The sequence below is a fragment of the Cryptotermes secundus genome, unplaced genomic scaffold, assembly GCF_002891405.2.
Source record: "Cryptotermes secundus unplaced genomic scaffold, Csec_1.0 scaffold540, whole genome shotgun sequence".
Classification (NCBI taxonomy): Eukaryota; Metazoa; Arthropoda; class Insecta; order Blattodea; family Kalotermitidae; genus Cryptotermes; species Cryptotermes secundus.
The window spans coordinates 1701832-1715090 of NW_019742447.1; the positions used below are offsets into that span (position 1 = coordinate 1701832).

At 40.6% G+C, this 13259-nt stretch overlaps 1 long non-coding RNA gene across 1 annotated transcript in view; it reads left to right on the top strand.

Moving 5' to 3' along the window:
- LOC117282999 overlaps positions 1–13259 on the top strand; it is a 128110-nt gene that overhangs the window by 73587 nt on the left and 41264 nt on the right. Inside the window, exon 2 of the long non-coding RNA XR_004513980.1 lies at positions 7306–7442. This is a non-coding gene — a long non-coding RNA (uncharacterized LOC117282999). The remainder of the gene's footprint in view (positions 1–7305; positions 7443–13259) is intronic.

Consider the following 13259-nt stretch of genomic DNA (forward strand, 5'->3'; position numbering starts at 1 on the left):
AATAAGAAGCAGGATTGCTATCCATATGGTATCAGCATATTACCACATTTCGATTCTGAAGATAGAGGCAGCATATCCCTCTGAATCATTGGTATCCACTTCCAAGAGTAGACGGTGCAACAACCAGAAGGCCACAATCTGAGGGCAGTATGTGGACTTACGGCATGGCCGTATCCTTGCACGTGCTTACCTACTTTTTTTTTTCATTGGCACTACAGCCCCAGTGGGCCTAGGCCTAACTCCATGAACTTCTCCGTTCACTTCGGTTTTTCTAGATCATACACATTCGGTAGGACTCCTTGGGCGGGTGATCAGCTCGTCGCAAGGCCTCTACCTGTACACAAACACAGAAAAACGCGCACACACAAATTAACATCCATGCCCTGAGTAGGATTCGAATCCACGATCCCGGTTTCCAAGCGAGCGAAGACAGTAAATGCCTTAGACCGCTCGGCTACCGTGACCGACGCTTACCTACTTACCCTTAGCTATTATCTTCATGCATTTTCCATGGCATGATTAGATTATGAAGCAGAAAATATCGGTAATTTTAACTAGAACTTGATATGTGTCTTGCATAGCACGTTTTATACTACTAATATATAGACTTATGAGGCAAATATTCAGTATTTCATATGAATTAACTAGCAAATTTGTTAGCTTTGCAAACGTAGACTTGTAAGAGAATCTGTAGTAAATGAGAGTCAGAACAACTTCTGTCTATCTGTCTGTCTATCTGCGGTTCTACTGTCCTTTTCTTGGGTCCTGGCTGCTTTTTCTGTTTCTTAATCCTATACGCAGGCGTTAGGACTCATGGTGGATCAGCCCATCGGAAAGCCACTTCTTACACACAGAACAACACAAACAGAATAAACGCACACAGACATCCATGCTTAAAGTGGGATTCGAGCTCACGATCCCAGGGTTCGAGCGAGCGAAGACAGTTCATGCCTTAGACCGCGCTGCCATTGTGTTCGGCGTCAGAACAACTGAGATATGTAACATCGAATTCGGACTATATGCATATGTTAAGTTGGAGCAAATCTGACCATTCTTGTTGCTCATTGAATTATTTCACGTATCTACTAATAAGGGGCGTGTTGGCATATGGTATACATAGCAATGGACTATTTGCAATAGTCATTAATCTCGACAGCGCTGCGTTGCACTTCTTCTGGATGTGTTGAGACTTACGGATTCAGATTGCCCAATACGCTCCTTATAAGGAAGGCACTACAGCATGTGAAGTTCATTGAACAGGAACATATATATATATTCATGTTGCTAACTCGTTTCATAATGTTTCCATTAGTACTGTTCCGACTGACATAATCGCGTCTCATATGCGAGCACTATACTCAGACGCACTCAGTGCGACACGACTTTGCTTGGTACACACACAGAGTTGTCCACAGACGGGATATTACAATCAGCTGCACAGTATACTGCGTCCAGAATATTCCTTTGATTGTTCTAGGAAAATTCAGCAAAAGGAGAGGTTAATATTCGGTTCTGATTGAAAATAAGACAAAAAGTATTGTCGCGTGTTTGCTAGGCAACGCGACAAGAAATTATATGGGCTCTCGGATTTGAACGAATATTTATTGGACACTCACTTTTACACTCACACTAACGTCCTTTATACATATCCTCTCCAATATTACAACGCTTCTGGCACCGATAATCTCGGCTCGTTGTAATCACTCTTTCTAATCTCTTCGTATCTCGTAATCTGGTCTCAATTCCGACCTCCTCTTCCCCTATACCCTACCGTCGGACGGGCTGGAATACATCTTGTTCAAGGGTTCCGTTTCACATATTCTACCCGCTGGTAGCTAGAGTATTTCTCGTTGTAGCGGTAACTTCACTAGTTAGCTAGCATTGCTACGAGTTTTCCTAGCCGTTGTCATGCAACTGCCTCGAATATTTCGTTGCTTAGGTTTGCTAACTGTTGTGTAGCAATGGATGTGTTCTAATTCCAAGCCGTTCTAGAGGGAACGTCGCTCGTTGCCTAGGAAATCAACCCTGATCTCCTCAGCTATTCCGGCTTTCTGGCGGCTCGCCTCAGCGTTTTAAATATAGAAACGAAAATTTGCTGTTATTATTGTTTGTTATTGTGTTTCTTTAAAAATCTGAACACAGTCGTTAACACGGTTTAAATCGGTCCTTTTACCTATACCACAATATCCAAATTTGGAGGTTGGTTCTTCAGTATTTTGTAATATTACATTTTCATGTCACTATTTTTATCGATGTAAGAAAACCAAATATAATGTTCATTTATATATTCTTAAGCTTGTTAAAGCTGCTGTTAACTCCAGTAGTTAGCAGTGGGTGAAGTCAGTTGTTGACGTGTTAAAAACTAAAACGATTCATTTTTGGAAATTCATTCATCTGTAATCTGTCAAGACGACAGGTCCACAGTCTCTTCCAAAACAGTTCCTCCACTTGATGCGATCTAGAGCTTTCTCCTTCAAAATGAAAATATCGTCTTCTGTCCCCAAGGTCATTCAGCATCTTCTTACGTCTTCCTCCTCGTCTTCTGGTCACTTCTATCCGCCTCTCTATCTTTCCTTCAGTAACTTCTTTTAGAAGGCAGTTACCGCGTAAGATATGACCAATCCAATTAGCCTTCCGTTTTCTTATTTCGTGTTTTGGAAATATATAAGTTTAAAAAGGAAAGACAGCAGTTTTATTCAGTTAAAAGTTTATTATGTTATTATGTATTCTAACAAAAAAATTTCTTTTACAAATCCCTTTAATTCCACTTGAACGCATCATGTTCTACATTTACACCCTCTAATTTTCTAAATTATAACTTTTTACCTGCAGCTCTTACTTCTACTGCCGAAAATAGTGGAAATCTGAAGCCCCTTAACCTTCAGAGTGGGTGGTTGCTGATGGAATAACATACGTTATAATTAAGGGATGTTCTCATGTTTTTGTTACGTTACTGACCTGTATTCTGTTATCAGTATAACTAGTGAGATATTTCCATCCTTGAGGAAATAGCCTGTTGTAACAATTTTTAAAATCTAACAACAGTATACCCAATTGTTTACATCACAGGTTTTCCAGAATCTTTGATTTATTGTCTTTGATCATTTACATTATTTTCCTAAGCACAAGCGCTTAGCCCTTCACAGCATGAGTTTGAAAATATACATTCGTTCCACCTTGAACAATCTGGCTGTCTACGTTTACATTCCTTTACACTCTGTTAGTAGTCAAGGACAATCTTATTCTGTCTGTTTTGATTTCTGTAATGGTTTGTTGTTCTCACTCTCTGCTTCTTTGCAAGCTTAGCAATTTTGAACTATCCTCTAGTATCATGCCTACTTATTCGCGAGACAGGCCTCTGTTTGTATCTCAGGGTGCCTTTCTTCTTATAGGAATATTATGAAGTCTTATGTTCCACAAGGCTCCACTTCTTAATATTTTCATTTCCATTTATTAGCCTACTTACCTTATTTTGAGAATGTTATTGTTGTCTGAGTGTCCCCCTCTATCAGCTTTGAATGCCTGAGCTATTCCTTATGAAATTTGATATGTATGCCTATATCATGGCACCTGATCCCATCTTAATGGCATACTTCATAAAACCTCAGACCAGTCTGTGTCTCTGTAAGTATCCCCCTATCGTTGCTAGGCAACTGCTCGATAAATACCTTTCCGCGGCAACGAATACGCGGAGCAACAGAAGACTTTCGTACGGCCCATGTCGTGTCAGAGGAGAGTCTGTGGGTCTGTGCGTCTCTCTCTATCGTTGCTGGGCAGCGGATGGGTAAACACGTTCTCTTGGCGACGAAGTATTGTTGGAGGTGTCTTTTTTATGCGATCCATATCGTATCAAAGGCAAGCAGGTGATTCGTTATTCCCAGAACTTCTTGTTATTCCTAATATCTCTTTTTCAGGGTTGACTTGAATATGTCTCATAATATTAAATACCCTGGGGTCTGTTGTCTTTTGCAGTACAATAATATATTTTGTTCGGATATGTAGTTGACATAATGGCATGACATTTAATATCGGGAAAACTGCGATTATATCTTTTGCTCATAAAACTAACAGTACTGAAATTAATGACAAATTGAATATGATCAGCAATCAAGAAGCTTTTTCTTGGTGAGTTAGTGATCTCAGAATTTTATTGGATTATAAGCTTCACTTTCACAGCCATGTTGATTACTGTTTTCTAAAAACTTTAAAAATGGCTGTTCATCACATTGAATTTTCCATGTCGATCCTTCAGAGTTTTATGACTTTGTATAATCCGTGGTGTCTATACTTGAGTACCCTTCTGTCACTGATTAAACTGATCTCTACATAATCGAAAGAAAATTTGCAGCCTTGTGCTGTAGCCGATATTTGTTGGCACCTGTGATACTGTAAATGTGCTATGTTAATTAGGTTGAATCTCTTAACTCTTCCTTACAGTCAGCGGTAGTTCGATGCTCGACTTAACTTTGTTTCTCATCCTTCTTCCATACTGATAGTTTACTACTGGGTTGAGGTAAGGTAAAAGGTAAATTTGTCCCCGTACATAACTAATTAAGCACTACTCTTATGGGGAAGTAGATGTATACATCCATATTTTCTTCGTCTCGGCACTACTTGGAGTTGAGTGGTCAGCTTCACGTCCAGGCCGCTTTACCCCCCTAGAAAGAGCCCTCGGTACCCATTGTATAGGAGGTTGGGTGGACCCCAGGGCCAGTCTGGGCGACGGGGAGAAAAGACAATTTTTGACCCTGTCGGGACTCGAACTCTGGCCCTTCGGTCTTCCACCCCGTAGCCAGTCGCTATACCGACTACGCTATCCCTGACCCTACTGCTGGGTTAATCAGAGACTATTCAAATTGCAGTGTTCAGCCTCTCGCAAAGATTAATCCCCCAGCCATTATATCTCTGTCGCTAGTAGAGTCCACAGGTACGAGTATGTGGATATTTGTAACTGCGAGTGCATTTCCTAAACTTACATTATCAAATCTATTAATAAAGCGTGTAAAATATGTAACATCTGTTCTTTCAGGCTCTGACTTTTCTATATCGTTTAGTTTCTAGTAAAGTTGTCCCTGTGCTTAACTAATTAAGCACTACACCATGAAGGCGTATAGGGGAGTGGATGTATAGATCACATTTTCTTGAACTCGGCACTAGCTGGAGGTGAGTGGTTAGCTTCACGCCTCTGCCGCTTTACCCTCGGGGAAAGAGCCCCCGTACCCATTAGATAGGAGTTTGGTTGGAGCCCAGAGCCAGTCTGGAAAACTTGGAGAAGAGGAAAGTCTTGCCACCACCGGGACTCGAACTCCGACCCCTCGGTCGTCCAGCCCATAGCCAGTCGCTAAACCGACTGATCTATCCCGGCTCTGTTTACTTTCTAGTATCTTTTCATTTGTAATTATGCTTTAGTCCTTTTTCATTATGTTCTACTTTCCTGTACACTCCTAGCTATTGTCAAACACAGTAATAACTTAATTGAATTATTATTTTTATTGTTATTTTTCATATAACATGAATTGAATTTTTTGTATTTTCTCTTCTTTTACTCTTGCTCACTTTGTAATTTGCCTTTGGGCTATTTAAGTTAGCATGTAAATAAACAATAATTTNAAAAATGAAACCCAAACTATAAGTCAATACGTTTAACATCAGTTCTTTAACAGTAATCTTTAATTAACTGGGTTAATGGGTAATTGCCTCAGTTTGTTGCATTATGTCAAATTTTGCTTCTCCTGCATCTACTATGCAGTAGAATCTCTTATATGTACTCATACATAATTATCCTACCTGCGTTTGTCGTATTCTTTTACCCTTGAGTTGTATGATTGTGCTGGCCCTGTAATTGTCACCTGTAGTTGTCGAGTTAACACTTAAAAATAAAGACTTGAATTATTATTATTATTATTCAGATTTTATAGTGATAATTTCTTACTTATTAAAGTATTAATTTTTTTTCTTCCTCTCGCTCCCGCTTTGGAGCTTAGGGCTGATTTCTCGATTTCATTGATCATTTTTATAGACGGTAGGATTCCTTGGACGGGTGATCAGCTCGTCGCAAGGCCTCTACCTGAACACAGGACAACACAAACACAGAATAAACGCATACACACACCAAACATCCGTGCGTTGTTTAGGATTCGAACCCACGATCCCGGTTTCCTAGCGAACGAAGACAATACATGTCTTAGATCGCTCGGCTACCGCGACCGGCGTATTAATTGTACTCAGTATGAAATTATATATATGTATATGTATTTTCTCTCAATGCTTGCTGCGCCTTAGCCTCAAATGAAATCAGTAACAACGTCAATATATTTGGCAATCCTTTCCTTAAAATTAACAGTTGCATTAATTTAGTTATTCAGTAGCTGCCTTTTTTGTTAACGTTGAACATTATTACACGTCGTGCGAGAGAGATATGGTCGAGTGATTTAGATTGGTTCATCTAACTCAGTATAAAGGTTTATTAATAGATATCTATCCTTCCCCTGCTACCACTCTGTAGTAGAGTGTCTATGTTTTTGTATTTGCCCTCCATGCATGCATTTTCCTCTACTTTGTATCAGCTTGTGCTAGCACTGTAATTGGCCTCTGTATCTATTGAATTAGCATGTAAGAATGAATAGTTGAATTATTAGTATTATTTGTCTTTGACATTATATTGTGTTTGTCTATATTGTAATTACTTTTATCTGTCTGTAATTGGCCTTGCGGCTGTTGACTCGGCACATAAATAATAAAAGAATTTAATTGAATTATTAGTATTAGAAGCCTGGATAGCGCAGTCGGTATAGAGACTGGCTACGGGCTGGACGACCGAGGGGTCGGAGTTCGAGTCCCAGTGGGGCCAACAATTTTCTCTTCTCCAAGTCTTCCAGACTTGCTCTGGGGTCCACCCAACCTCCTATCCAATGGGTACCGGGGATAAAGCAGCAGGGTCGTGAAGCTGACCACTCACCTCCAAATAGTGCCTAGGACAAGGAAATGTGGATCTATACATCCACTCCCCCAGACACCTTCATGAAGTAGTGCTTAATTTGTTAAGCACAGGGACAACTTTACCTTTTACCTTTGTTATTATTATCATTATTATTATTATTATTAGTAGTAGTAGTAGTAGTAGTAGTAGTACTAGCCGCAGCGGCGTTTCAATGGATTAACATAAAGAGTATTGAAATAATTGTGAGAGAACCGCAATATTGACCACACTGGACGAATCCCTCGTATTCTGGATTTTACATAAATTTTGTAAGCACCTAAACACTGTGTTCTGACTTAGTATTGCCTTGTTCTTTGTTCCAGCAGAGCTGAAGCCACTGTCATGGCAAGCACGTCCTATCTGCCATAGTAATTACGATGGCTGCTCTGTCAAGGAGACTTGCTCGCCCGAGGCGGGAAAACAGTGATTCATCCACCTTGCATGTATTGACTACTTCAGCAAGGTATGTTCCTTCCTTACAGTTCTGATATTCTTAACAAATCCTCCGAATAATTTAAGGTCCTCAATACAGTCCTGAACAAGGTCGTTTCTGCAGTCCATTTGTCTATTATTCTGCTGCCAAACGGGACGATTTTAATGCCAGAAATGGAGATACAGAGAATTATTTGAAAGTGATACGGCACTCTCATTTCGTCATATTTATGCGCCGTTCAAGTGTTATACCTAGTTACTCTCTTCCAGTATAACTGTCAAATGTGCTCCATTCGTAACACTTATTTCCGACTAATAAGTCTACATAGAAGATACTTTATTAATGATAATTATAATGGTGTTATAGACGAAGGTCTTAATTATTCAGTGCTCAATCATCCTGTTATATGACTCATAAAATTATGAAAACGTAAGCATATAGCATGGCACGTGGTTGTTACGGCATCTCGTTCCTCTTAAGGAGTTTCGATTTTAGTGCATGCGCTTTCAAGTAGACGTAAACATATTCCTTTTAAGAAAGCAGTCTTCTGGGATGTGGCACCGTGTAGATGTGGTGTTAATCGACTTGTCGGAGGAACGTATCGCCTCCATCTTCAGGGTGGAAGGAAAAATAAGAAAATCCGCAAGCGAAAGGACAGTGAGAACCGGTGCAAGCAGTCTGCTTGCACCGGTGCCACATCCCAGAAGACTGCTTTCTTCATAGTCACCGCCGCGAAAACCTCAAATCTTACATATTCCTTTTAGTTTGTCGACGAAATTTCTATAGGCCTGGTTACAAATTGTAGCAACAAGCAACTGTAAAACCCCGTAGGGCAAACGTAGCTTATGATGGACAGTAGGCCTGTGAGTGTAATTGGTCGAGGCACTATGCTACAAGCCGGAAGGTGGCGGGTTCTATTCCCGATGAGGTAATTGGATTTCTAGTTCACCTAACCCTTCCAGCCGCATTATGGTCCTGGTTTCGACTCGACCTCCAACAGAAATGAATGCCAGGAATCTTCCTGAGGGTAAAGGGTGGCCGGGGCGCATAAGGCTGACAGCCTCACTGCCATCTATGTGCCGATTGTCTAGAAAATGTGGGAGCCTCGACGTCTCACAACCCTATGGGCCGCCACGGCCTGTTACAGGGATAGCTTTAAAACATACATTGCAAACATTGCTTAAAGATCTCACATTATTAATTGGTTCAGAATCATTGTCTTAGTCTTGTATAGAACAAATTAGCCAACATTAAATATTTTCCTTGTTTCGATTAATATGAAGAAATCACCGGTGCCATTATTTACCAGACTTTCGTGGTATGCCGTTTCTCTCTCATATCTGTTGAGCCATTAACTGCCTATCCAGTTGCATGGATTATCAAGTTTATCCGTTAGAAGCAGCTGGGAGATGGCGCAACCCTCTTCCCGTCACCTCCCTTCCTTTTTCAGCAACTGTTCACCCAGCTCTGTTGCCAAATGCTCTCTATAATTACTTACTTAATCCGTTCCTCTTGTAGTACCTTACCGTGTCGAGGTTGATTTTTGTATTTTTGATCATTTTACAGACGGTAGAACTCCTTGGACGCGTGATCAGCTCGTCGCAAGGCCTCTACCTACACAAAGACAGAATAAACACATACACATACCAAGCAACCATGCCTTGCGTGGCATTCGAACCCACGATCCCGGCTTCCGAGCGGGCGAAGACAATACATGCCTTAAACCGCTCGGCTACCGTGATCGGCTCTCTTTATAATCCATCAAAATAATTCCGACTGTACTTTACTAGAAATAACCTTTCACTGAAGTTTGATCAGAAATATATCTTATATTCGTACAGTTCTGGTAGGCTTAGGCATATCTTCTCAACTGAACCAATGTATGAATGATGAAATACAGAATTAGAGAATTCGTTTCGGAAATCGACATTATATCTGAATTTTCGTTAAATTGGATTCGAGCTCGGGCTTTACCGAACACTGAGCTTCTGCTCATAGAAAATACGCCGGGTCCTCACTTAATCAGTACAATGATATTGGTAATTTAATGCAGGTTACCTTCTCTGTGGCAATGGCTGTAGAGCACTATAAATTTATAAGGAGATGTATTGAAATGTGTATCAAGGAAAATGATGTAAAATAGTGTTCAGATTATTTTATATGTCATAACATCTTAATTTATAAGAATCAGATCCATTTATAAGAATTTAATAGAATAAAACAACTTTACGACGCTGACCTATTTGTTTTCAAATGACAAGGGCACATGACAGTCATTGGTGGTGGTAGTGATGTAGTGTTATAAGTAATACGAGGGCAAATCGAAAAGTCTTTGCTCCTATTTCTTTTTAGCCACAATAATACACATACAGGAAAATCAAAATACAGGTAGTGTTCTAAGTACCTTTGACTATTTTTCCACATAGTCACCCGGTTCAGGCATTCGTCCTATCGCACCACTAGTTTGGAGATGCCGCTGTCGTAGAATTCGGCCGGTTGAACGCGGAACCGCCGCCGGACAGCGGTTTTCGCATCGTCGTCGGAAATGAACCTCTGGCCTGCCAGGAAATTCTTCAGTGGACCGAACACGTGGTAATCACTGGGGGCGAGGTCTGGACTATACGGTGCATGCTCCATAATCTCCCATCCGAATGACTGCAGTTGGTCGGCGGTCCTGTTTGCCACATGAGGCCTGGCGTTGTCCTGGAGGAGAACCACATCGTCCACGACAATCTCCGGGCTCTTTTTCCTGATGACAGCACGCAGACGTGTGAGTGTATCGCAATAGCTGTCCGCGTTGATGGTGGCACCTCGTGGTATGAAATCCATCAGGCGTGGTCCTCGGCGATCCCAGAAGACCGTGACCACCAACTTCCCGACGGATGGCGTTCTGCGGAATTTCTTCGTGACAGGCGAACCGGGATATTTTCACACCATGCTCTGCTGCTTGGATTCTGGAGTGAAATGCAATACCCAAATTTCATCTCCGGTGACAGTGAGATCCAGGAAGATCCACTGAAGAAGTTCCTGGCAGGCCAGAGGTTCATTTCCGACTACGACGCGAAAACCGATGTCCGGCGGTGGTTCCGCGTTCAACCTGCCGAATTCTACAACAGCGGCATCTCCAAACTAGTGGTGCGATGGGACAAATGCCTGAACCTGGGTGGTAACTATGTGGAAAAATAGTCAAAGGTACTTAGAACACTGTCTGTATTTTGATTTCCCTATATGTGTATTATTGTGGCTGAAAAAAAAATAGGGGAAAGACTTTTCGATTTGCCCTCATAGTAATAATAGTAGTAATTTATTTATTACTTACTAAAGTCCTGGTTAGTAAACGAAGGCATTTATTCTCCTGGAGATGATAATTGTAATGATGGTATCTATCTTCTGTCTGTCTTTATTCCTGTTGCTCCCACTTGGAGCACAAGGCATCAGTGAAACGCTCCCTTTGACTTCTTAGACGGTCGGTAGAAATTCTTGGACGGGGGATCAGCCCGTCGCAGTGCCGCTATCTACACAGGACAACACAAACAGAATAAACACAGACAGACAGACATGCATTGAGTGCGACTGGAACGTATGATCCCAGTGTTCTTGCGGGCGAAACAGTTCATGCCTTAGACCGCACGGTTACCATGATTGGCAATGATGGTAAACATGATTAGAAAATAGACAGAACTTTGATTCACAGTGATATGTTGTGAGGTTCTATTGCAAGTACTTTCGTTGTCGATTGTGTATATCTGCAGTTTAGATTTTACCACTAACTATTGTCCATAAAGTGAGAGCTGGTAAGAAGAAGAAAAATATGGATATATAAGTTAGAAAAATCCGCTTTCTTTATTGAAAATATGTAAGTTACATTCAATTTACGAAACAATTTTTACAGATCTCGTCTCTCACAAGGAACAAATATAGAATTTAGAGCTGTCTAAATTAATTTATAGTACATTTAAAAATACTGCAGTTAAGGACAGTAACTTCCCCTGTACCCCTCCACTTCAGACACCAAGGAGTGTAAGTATAGTGACATGGATGAGTAATATTATGTGCAAGTCACGACCTCTGCTTCGAAGCAGAGGGTTGACCTGACAGGTGAATGAAATAGCCTGCAGAAGCAAGGGATGAGCGACTAAGAAGTCACGACTTCAGAGCAATAAACAAGGAATAAGACATATCAACAGTTAGGTGACCTGAACAAGTATTGTTTTGTTATTCTTTTCCTGCCTTGTCGATGAAGATTTTCTGTCTTCTTCGTTTTCTTTTAAATTACTTTTATTTTAGTTTACGGAAACTACAATAAAGAATTAATTGCTTCATATAAAAGTAACCTCCTCAGCACTTACGCAGTGGTATAGTAATTTGCACCTCAGTGCCGTTCTTTTTCTTTGTTAAATACAAGTAAAAAGTAAAGTGAAGCTATCCCTGTAACAGGCCGTGAAGGCCCGTAACGTTGTGAGACGTTGAGGCTCCCACATTATCTAGCCAATCGGCTCAAAGTTGGCGGTAAGATTGCCAGCCTTACGCGCCGGCCACGCTTTACTCTCAAGAATATTCCTGGTACTCATTTCTGTTAGAGGCTCAGTCGACCCCAGGGCCATAGTGCGGCTGGAAGGATTAGGTCAATTGAAAAAAATCCAATGACCTTATCGGGACTTGAACCCGCCACCTTCCGGTTTGTAGCAAAGTACCTCAACCAACTACACTACCGCGTGCCCCCTTGTTAAATACAAGTACTGACATTTTATCAAGTACTGACACATTTTCATTTAAATATATCTACGAGTAATGTCGCTAATAAATAGTTGAAAATTCCCGAGAGAACATGTCGGTAGTTATAAATTGGCACAGGCTCTTCCTGTGCCAAAAATTCGTAAGGGCAACCATATTATCTGCGTTTAGAATCTGAGGACAATTCTGAAGCACACTGTAATTTAGCCATATATAAATATCATAAGAATCAGTACAGTGTATATTTTGATTGTGTAACTAATTTTAATGTGTATTTAGAATTTAAAAATTTCATCAACCAAATAGTAAAATGATGTGACATTTTTAGACTTGATTTGTAGAAATGATCATGTGTTGTTATATATGATTCTGTAGTAAGCATTTCGTGAAATGATATGAACCTGAACTAACTAATTCGAGACTTCATTACGGCCATCGGAAAATTTATTTTACCAATCATAGACATTTTAATGTGACAGGATCTGTTTCCCGTACCATATATTTAACCTGCGAAGAAATTCTGCTGGTTTCACTTTCACTTTAACTGTGAATTTGATGATACGATTACAGCCTTGTTGTACATTAGGCGTGACAAGGTCTGAAGTCATCTAGGACTACCTCTAATGCGCAGAAGCGGGGGCGCATGGCTATCTGCATGACAATGAGTGCAGTATTGCCACCAGTTGTCCATAAAAGAGTTTTATTTTCTTGATGCCCACGTCTTCAGGAAAATTACAAAATTCAGGTTAACCTAGCACTACCTTCGGAAGTACGTAGGTTAACTAGTGCTGAAACCAACAAGTCATCTTTCCTATGGAAAAGAAAACGATCAGTTATATGGAATGAAGAGATTAACCAAATTAATCATACCAGACATATTATTTTAAGCGAGTGTACTCTTCTGTTTGGCGTTGACGAAAATTCTTGTTTCTTGAGGACAAGGGATTTGTTAAATATTCGAGTGAATGATCTGGGTAGTAATGCGTTTGACTAAAGGAAATGAGAATCCCTACGAAAGACCTAATCAGGACAGCCTGTATCCTAGCCGAGATTCGAATCTGCAGCTTCCCGAGTACAAATGTAAAGCATTACCGATACACAAACCAGCTCGTT